Source organism: Salmo salar, chromosome 15 (assembly GCF_965601325.2).
Source record: "Salmo salar chromosome 15, fSalSal1, whole genome shotgun sequence".
NCBI classification, from domain to species: domain Eukaryota; kingdom Metazoa; phylum Chordata; class Actinopteri; order Salmoniformes; family Salmonidae; genus Salmo; species Salmo salar.
Window position 1 is genome coordinate 103,744,885 of NC_138305.1, and position 10,061 is coordinate 103,754,945.

Consider the following 10,061-nt stretch of genomic DNA (forward strand, 5'->3'; position numbering starts at 1 on the left):
AATGTAGGGAGCAGCCTCTCTGAGTTAGTGATTGCTGTTTAGCAGTCTGATGGCCTTGAGATAGAAGCTGTTTTTCAGTCTCTCGGTCCCAGCTTTGATGCACCTGTACTGACCTCGCCTTCTGGATGGTAGTGAACAGGCAGTGGCTCGGGTGGTTGTTGTCCTTGATGATCTTTTTGGCCTTCCTGTGACATCGGGTGCTGTAGGTGTCATGAAGGGCAGGTAGTTTGCCCCTGGTGATGCGTTGTGCAGACCCCACCACCCTCTGGAGAGCCTTGAGGTTGAGGGTGGTGCAGTTGCCGTACCAGGCTGTGATACAGACCAACGGGATGCTCTCGATTGTGCATCTGTAAAAGTTTGTCAGGGTTTTGGGTGACAAGCCAAATTTCTTCAGCCTCCTGAGGTTGAAGAGGCGCTGTTGCCATAATGGGTTATTATAATACTGTACATGGTATCCAGGTCAGGATAACCAAAATATTTATTTATTAAATACTATAAAAAAGAATGTTGGTACTTATTTATTTTGATCCAAAGCCATGAACGAGTGAGCCACTCAGCTTTATGTAGGTGCTGGGCTATATGACTGCCATCAACTTGATCATTTATAACGATATTTTGGAGGTTATTTCATTTTCAAAAAAATAATAAAGTGAGCAATTGTAATTTGAATAAAGGCCAAAATAATATTTGTAAAGGCTAAAACATTTATTTCTGTTTTTAGAGGGAGAGAAACGCTGAGCCAATGGTGCGCCGCCCTATGGGACTCCCAATCACGGTCCGATGTGATACGTAATAATAATACTTTTTGTTGTATTATTTGTTTTGTCTTTTCTGGTGGATTAAACTCAAATTGCAGCCAACCACGGAAAGAAATACATTTGATGATAGAATTCTCCCCTTACCCTCCTTCTAGGCAAGTCCACTGTCCAGCTACCTGCTAATATGGTGCAGTACACTGTGACCGTGTGTTTGAAAGAGTATTTTCCAGTAAGCAACAGTTTGTTTATCTTCATTAGACAACTTTGTTCCAATATTTATGTAATTTAGTGATATTTATTCCCATAGTAATTCATTAAGCATCCATAACTAAAATAAACATTGGCATTTGAAAGATAATTTTATTAACAAAAGCATAAAAATGCTGATGAATAAATACAGTATATGCTTTTACATTTGGATAATAAAGCATTTAAAGCATTTTGAAGATATAAGCCACCTGCATTTGTTTATTAGGCTATAGTAGAACAACACAACGATCTGGACGGCCCTTGCTGTGCCTGGTGAGCAGTTGGTCATGTTCTGTTGTCAGAAGAGGAATGGAAATGTCTGGGTGAACCAATGCCCTGATGAACCCGCCAGGTATGTTGACTCTGCCTGTCTGAGGTGAAGTTCCAGAGCTCACAGGTGTGCCTGGCATGGATTGTGACTCCATCTCGTTCCTCGCCCTCTTCAACACGTCATTCTCCGCTTGACGCTCCGCCAATGCCACCTGGCTCTGGACCAATGCATCAGCTGTTACCCATATCTCTGCCCTCCGATACTGTCTTTCTTGGCAACCATGTGTTTTTTTCGGTGAGGCCCGTTGTCCAGCCCTTTGTCCACTGATCTCCCCGGATGGTTATCGTCATGTTAGTATGCTCTGCAAAACACATTCACGTTGTTAGTACACAAAGTTACATCAAAGTTTACTTTAAAGAGGACTGAGATCGGTTCTTTAATGAGGACTGTATGTGAAAACACCCTTCTCTCCCAATGTGTTCTCCAATTTCATAAAACATTTTAGAAAAAGGCTCAGTGTCATTATCCTAGCAAGGGGAGTGTGCTGGAGTATTGAAAAAAGAGGTGTCAACTTTTTTAAATTATAACTTGTTAAACAAAATCGCTTTCTCTGACCAATTGTATAATAATATATAATTTCCCCAATTATTGAGCAGACAATATAGTTCAGTATTTAAATGATTTATTTTAGTCTTTTTTTGCTCATCTTTATCAAGGATGCCAAGTATTTGAGGTGACTATGTTAAATATGTACAATATTGGAAAGTATTTGTTACATTTCAAAACCATCTGGATTTAAAGCTATAGAAAAGATGTGTACGTGTATTAGTAACCAAAGCAGTAATTTCAAAAATATTTCCAAGTGGACAACCTTTGATAAGAAAGGTCAAGGAACCCACTGCACATGTCTGTAGACCTGTAGCTCATATGGATAACAAAGTATTGAAAATTAGACCTACCACAATATATACTCAAGTAAAATCAGTGCAATGTAAAATGGCGTTTGTAATGGGTGTACTATGGAGGGAGGGAGGCCAGTGACTTAACATCAAGTGGTTTTAGATGTATATGTCATTTGGACTGAAAGCTATTAAATTTGATCTGTATGTGAATTAACATCTAAATCTGTGCTAGCTGACATTTTAGAAAATCAAAAGGGAAGGGAATTTAGAAAAAGGTCTATCTTTCATAAGAGGTCAAGGAACCCACCGCACTTGGATGTAGATCTGTAGCTCATATGGATAGTGAGCAATAAAAATGTAGACAAATCACAGGTAATATTAATGTAAAATCTGTTAAATGAAAATGGCAATTCTAATAGGAGGGTATGTCAAAGACCTAAACTCAAGTGGTTTTAAATGTAATGTCATTTGAACTGAAAGCTATTGAAAATGAGATCTGTACATTAATTAATAATTACAGCTGTAATAGGATAAATATTTCTAGATAATCAAAAGGGATTTTTATTTTTTGTAATTCACTTTGATAGAGGTCAGGGAACACACCGCACGTATCTGTAGATCTCTAGCACAGGTGGATCGGAAGCCATTAAATTATAATTGGAGTTCCTTCAGAAAGTGTTCACACCCCTTGACTTTATTTACGTTTGGTAACAAAGTGGGATTAAAATTGATTAAATTGTCATTTTTCTGGTCAACGATCTACACAAAACACTCATGTCAAAGTGGAAGAAAATGTCTAACGTTTGTAAAATAAATGAACAATAAAACACTATATCTTGGTTAGACAAGTATTCAACCCCCTAGTCAATACATGTTAGAATCACTTTTGGCAGCCATTACAGCTGTCAGTCTTTCTGGGTAAGCCTCTAAGAGCTTTCCACACCTGGGTTGTGCAACATTTGCCGATTATTCTTTTCAAAATTCTTCAGGCTCTGTCAAATTGGTTGTTGATCATTGCTAGACGAACATTTTCAGGTCGTGCAATAGAGTTTCAAGCAGATTTAAGTCAAAACTGTAACTCAGCCACTCAGGAACATTCACTGTCTTCTTGGTAAGCAACTCCAGTGTAGATTTGGCCTTGTGTTTTTATGTTATTGTCCTGCTGAAAGGTGAATTAATCTCCAAGTATCTGATGGAAAGCAGACAACCAGATTATCCTCAAGGATTTTGCCCTTTTATCTACCAACAGAGTTCTCATCTGTAATGATCACAGCTGTCTAAATTCCTCTTCAGGCCAACACCACTCTGGCACTCAATAAACAGGATTGGGCCATAAACAAACAAAAAACTGCTCACCCAGAGGCAGCCTTTCTAGTGGGCGGAAACTTTAAAGCGAAGCGACTTAACTGACCTACCTCACTTCTACCAACACGCCTCCTGCGCCATTAGGGGGCGCTAAAACTCTAGGTCACTTATCCTACCCATAGAAACGCTTACATCCACCCTTTGGCAAATCTGACCATGACTCCATTCTCCTGCTTACAAACAAAAGCTCAAAACTGAAAGTACCAGTGATGTGCTCCATAAGGAAGTGGTCAGACGAAGCAGACACGAGGATACAAGATTGTTTTGCTTGTACAGACCTGGATACAGTGCATTCGGAAAGTATTCAGACCCCTTGATTTTTTCCACCTTTTGTTACGTTACAGCCTTTTAAAATGGATTCAATAGATTGAGGGAAAACAATCTACACACAATACCCCATAATGACAAAGCAAAAACGGGTTTAGACATTTTTGCAAATGTATTAAAAATGAAACTGAAATATGAAACTGAATATGAGTATTCAGAAATGTTTAGGGAGCATGTGGGTAAAATTGACTGGTCACCTGTGCTGGATAGTATAGGGGGAGACAGTGCCTGGGAAGCCTTTAAATGTAGATTCCTTGATGTGGTGAATGTGATGGCTCCCATTAGACTGGTCAGGGTAAAGCAGAGATCTAGCCCTTGGTTTAATCATGAGATTCTAGAATCTATCCAAGCAAGGAATAAGGCCTTTAAGACATTTTAAGAACTCTCAAGCAGACTGATTTTGTCCTATATAAACGCCACAGGAGTTAAGCACAGAGCAGGATAGATGAAACTAAGAGGGGTTACTTTGAGAAAATCATTGAGAACAAAAATGACCCTAAAAAGCTTTGGAAATCATTTAAGGAACAAGGCTGTTGTAGTACTACCAAAAACAAACTAAACAGTATTGGATTGAACATAAGGGGGGAGATGGTATATGAAAAAGCCGAGTTTGCCAATGAATTCAACTCTAATGTTTTTAAATTACTTCTGTTGTCAGCAAGCTGGTTAGCAAGTGTTGTGGAATATTGAATCAAAATATTTCACAGATACCGGAACTTGTAAATTCAATTAGACTTTATTACAAAGTAACAAAGCCGAGCAATTCCATGGAAGAACCGAATTCTCTTGCCACAGACCTCAGGCTTTATAGGTTTCCACTTTCAGATAACACACATGGTCACTCCCCTCTATGTAGCTGATTAACACCCCTTGGCTTCTTGCCACCATTCTTGCTTGTTTACCAATTCAATTGGTGGCTTATCCATACACAAATGCATGTGTCTGTCCCATGATACTCATGGGACTACACAATGGCTCTCCCCAAGCCTGTAATGGCACAGACATACATATACAATACAATCACATGCCTTAACACTAGTCACAGGACCAAGCAATGGCTTCCCTCAGGCCTACAACAGCACAGGCATACATGCATAATGCAATTGCTTGTCTCAAGGCTAGTCACAAGACCAGGTAATGACTTTCCTCAGGCCTATAACAACAACACAGGCACACATTTTCCACTTACGTTCTGTTTTTGCATGTCTAGTGATTAACTCCATGTTGACCCAGTCTGTACATTCACCTGAGCTCAGCCTTTATTCTGCTTACACATGTCTATTAATTAACCCTATGTTTTCTGTCTCAATACTGCTGGGAGAACAGTCAAGATACTGGAAAATCAACCATTGTCATGAATTTTCACCTACACAAGCTGAGTATTACGCCGAGTTACAGGTTCAACCAAACTCTTTTGCAAAGGTAGCAACAGCCAAAATAGTCAATATGCTAGCAGAGCTTAAAATGCTCCAAAACCACAGGCTTGGATAATATTCCTACAAGGTTTCTTATAGTATCACGTTTTAAGGTAAGACCCAGAATCAGACAACGTCAAAGTAACAACAGTTTATTACTCCAACAGGGGCAGGCAGAAGACAGGTCAAGGGCAGGAAAGGGACAGTAATCCAGATAGGTGGGGTAAGGTACAGGACGGCAGGCAGGCTCAGGGTAGGCAGAAATTGTCAACACCAGGAAAACTAGAAAACCAGAACAATTGCGAGACCGGAACAGAGGGAAAAACGCTGGTAGGCTTGACGAAACAAAACGAACAGACAGAACACAGGTATAAATACACTGGGGATAATGGGGAAGATGGGCGACACCTGGAGGGGGGTGGAGACAATAATAAAGACAGGTGAAACAGATCAGGGTGTGACAGTACCCCCCCTCTAGGGGCGCCACCTGGCGTCCTACCTGGGCACATACCTGGTTGACTGGGGTTTTGGCGTTGGAAATCCGCGATGAGGCCTGGGTCCAGGATGTCCCTGGCGAGGACCCAGCACCTCTCCTCTCCTCATAAACCGCCCAGTCAACCAGGTACTGGAAACCCCTGCTCCGAGGTCAAACCTTCAAGAGACGCCTCACTGTGTATGCCGGTTGGCCGTTGATGAGACGGGGGAGAGGGGTGGGACTGGAAACAGGAGACAAAGGGATATGAGACATGGGTTTAAGTCTGGACACATGAAAGGTGGGATGTATTCAAAGGGTACGGCGCAACAGACGGTGAACAGCAGAGGGGCTAATCATTTTGGAGATGGAAAACGGGCCGATAAACTGGGGGGAGATTTTGCGGGATTCCGGGATCCCGGGTAGTTAGCCGTACCTTCTGCCCGAGATGATACCGGTCTGATGGCGATCCGCTTGCTGTCAATACTTGGAGGTAATCTTGAGGAAGGCCGACCGGGCTCTCCTCCAGGTACGACGACAGCGGTGGACAAACATCTGGGCAGAAGGTATGCCGACCTCTTCTTCTTGCTTGGGGAAAGAACTGTGGCTGATACCCCAGGGTATCAGCCATTAAAATGGCGATAGGCCCGTGGCAGAGCAGGGAATGGTGTTGCGGGCATATTCTACCCACACAAGTTGCTGGCTCCAGGTGGTGGGGTTGGCGGAGACCAGGCAGCGCAGAGTTGTGTCGAGGTCCTGGTTGGCTCGCTCCGACTGCCCGTTGGACTGGGGGTGGAATCCAGAGGACAGGCTGGCCGATGATCCAATGAGGGTGCAGAACACCTTCCAGAACCAGGACGAGAACTGAGGACACCGGTCGGAGATCATGTCCACGGCCAGTCCATGGATTCGGAAGACGTGCTGCACCATGAGCTGGGCCGTCTCCTTGGCCGAGAGTAGTTTGTGGAGAGGAATGAAGTGGGCTGCTTTGAAAAACCGGTCGAACACAGTCAGGATGGCAGTGTTGCCCTCAGATGGGGGGAGAACCGTGATGAAATCCAGGGATTTGTGGGACCAGGGACGGTGAGGGACAGGCAGTGGTTGAAGAATACCAGCCTGTCTGGGCAAGAAGAGCTTGCCAAGGAGTCTTGTTCTGAGCACAGACCGTGCAGGCGGTGACAAACGCGGCGACATCCGGAACCATAGCAGGCCACCAAAAGCCTTGTCGCACGAAGGCAAGCCTGGAGGAATTGGCCCACTCCAGGACCGCGGAGCGGATAGCATCAGGCACAAACATCCGGTTATCTGGGCACCCCTAAAGGTTCGGCTGGGACCGCTGCACCTCCCAGACCTGTTTCCCTATACCCCAGCTGAGGGCCGTCGCCAGGCACAAGGTGGGAAGGATGGGCTCGGGCTCCGGGGTGCTAACTGTGGGGCTATAGCAGCGAGACAGGGCATCCGGCTTGACGTTCTTGGACCACGGCTGGTAAGAGAGGGAAAAGTTGAACCGGGTAAACAGCAGGGCCCATCTCGCTTGTCTGGAGTTGAGGCGCTTGGCGATGTGGAGATACTCCAGGTTTTTGAACAGATGTTCCGCCCCTTCCAGCCTGTGCCTCAATTCCTCCAAAGCCATCTTCACCGCGAGAAGCTCCCGATTCCCCACATCGTAGTTCCTCTCCGTGGTGTTGAGGCGGTGGGAGAAGAAGGCGCAGGGATGCAGCTTAAGGTCCAGGGCAGAACATTGGGACAGGACAGCCCACACTCCGACATCCGAAGCATCAGCTTCCACCACGAACTGACGGGAAGGGTCAGGATGAACCAAGATAGAGGCTGTGGTGAAGCGAAGCGATGTTTGAGGTCCCGGAACGCCCGGTCAGCGACAGAGTACCACGTGAACAGAATTTTGGTAGAGGTGAGTGCAGGCAGGGGGGAAGCCAGGGTGCTGTAACCCCGGATAAAGCGGCAATAAAAGTTGGCAAACCCCAGCAAACATTGCAGCTGCACTCTGGACATAGGCTGAGGCCAATCCACCACCACTCTCACCTTCCCGGGATCCAGCTGCACAATCCCAGCAGAGATGATGTAACCCAGAAAGGGGATGGTGGAGCGATTTAACTCGCACTTCTCCGCCTTCACAAACAGCTGAATCTCCAGAAGGCATTGTAGAACCTGCCGGAGGTGGAGCACGTGTTCTTGGGGTGAGCGGGAGAAGACGAGGATGTCATCAAAGTAGATGAAGACGAACCGGTTCAACATATCGCGGAGAACATCGTTTACCACAGCCTGGAACTCAGCAGGGGCATTGGTGAGGCCAAAAGGCATTACCAGATACTCGTAGTGGCCGCTGGCCGTGTTCAAATCAAATCCAATCAAATTTATTTATATAGCCCTTCTTACATCAGCTGATATCTCAAAATGCTGTACAGAAACCCAGCCTAAAACCCCAAACAGCAAGCAATGCAGGTGTAGAAGCAATGCAGGCCTTCCCTGTGGCTCAGTTGGTAGAGCATGGTGTTTGCAACGCCAGCATGGTGTGTGCAATGCCAGGGTTGTGGGTTTGATTCCCACGGGGAGCCAGTATAAAAAAAATGCATGAAATGAAATGAAATGTATGTATTCACTACTGTAAGTCGCTCTGGATAAAAGTGTCTGCTAAATGACGTAAATGTAAATGTAGAAGCACGGTGGCTAGGAAAAACTCCCTAGAAAGGCCAAAACCTAGGAAGAAACGTAGAGAGGAACCAGGCTATGAGGGGTGGCCTGTCCTCTTCTGGCTGTGTTGGGTGGAGATTATAACAGCACATGGCCAAGATGTTCATAAATTACCAGCATGGTCAAATAATCATAGTAGTTGTCGAGGGTGCAACAAGTCAGTAACACAAGAGTAAGTGTCAGTTGGCTTTTTCATAGCCGATCTTTGAGAGTATCTCTACCGCTCCTGCTGTCTCTAGAGAATTGAAAACAGCAGGTCTGGGACAGGTAGCACGTCAGGGTTCCAGCAGGTCTGGGACAGGTAGCACGTCCGGTGAACAGGTCAGGGTTCCATAGCTGCAGGCAGAACAGTTGGAACTGGAGCAGCAGCACGGCCAGGTGAACTGGGGACAGCAAGGAGTCATCAAGCCAGGTAGTCCTGAGGCATGGTCCTAGGGCTCAGGTCCTCCGAGAGAGAGAAAGAAAGAAAAAGAGAAAGAGAGAATTAGAGAGAGCATATTTAAATTCACACAGGACACCGGAAAAGACAAGAGAAATACTCCAGATGTGACAGACTGACCCTAGCCCCCCGACACATAAACTATTGCAGCATAAATACTGGAGGCTGAGACAGGAGGGGTCAGGAGACACTGTGGCCCCATCCGATGAAACCCCCGGACAGGGCAAAACAGGTAGGATATAACCCAACCCACTTTTCCAAAGCACAGCCCCCACACCACTGTGAGTGGTATTATGTGTTGAAGGTGGTCTTCCACTCGTGCCCCTCTCGTAACCGCACCAGGTGGTATGCGTTTCGTAGATCCAACACTGTGGCCCCCTGGAGGGGCTCGAAGGCCGAGGAAATTAGTGGTAGCGGATAATGGTTCTTAACAGTAATGTCATTGAGTCCTCAGTAGTCAATGCACAGGCTCAGGGTATTTGTTATTTTTCTCCTCGAAGAACACTGCGCCGGCAGGAGAGGAAGAGGGATGTTTCCGGGGCAGCGTGGTGCTAGGGAGAATGTCAATCCCGCAATCATAGGGACGGTGGAAGCAAAGTGGCCCGGGCCTTGCTGAACACCTCCCGGAGGTCCTGGTACTCCACGGAGATGGAGGAGAAGTCTGGGCACCTTCTGAGCCCCCAGGAAGATGTCCCAGGGCAGATTGCGCTGACTTCAGACAATGGGCGTGGCAGAACGGACTCCAGCCCATGATGGCACCAGTAGACCAGTTGAGGGGATTTTGTCGCTGGAGTCAGGAGAATCCCAAAACCACGGGAATCTGAGGAAACTTGATGAGCAGAAATTGAATAGTCTCGCTGTGACTCCCTGACACCCGTAGGTTGATGGGAGTGGTATTATGAGTGACCCGGCCTATTGAGCGCCCCTCCAGTGCTCTAACATCCATGGCAATGGAGGGGCTGAGTGGGGATGTTCAGCTCGGAAGCCAGGGTAGCGTCCAAAAAGCTCTCATCGGCCCCAGAGTCAATGAGGACCCGAAGAGATTTAGACTGGTTTCCCCAAAGCAGAATGGCATGAAAAAGGGTGGGAGCAAGGGAAGCAGCAAAGTTCTCCATATGGCTCACCAGAGTACTCGCTCCTACCGGGTGACC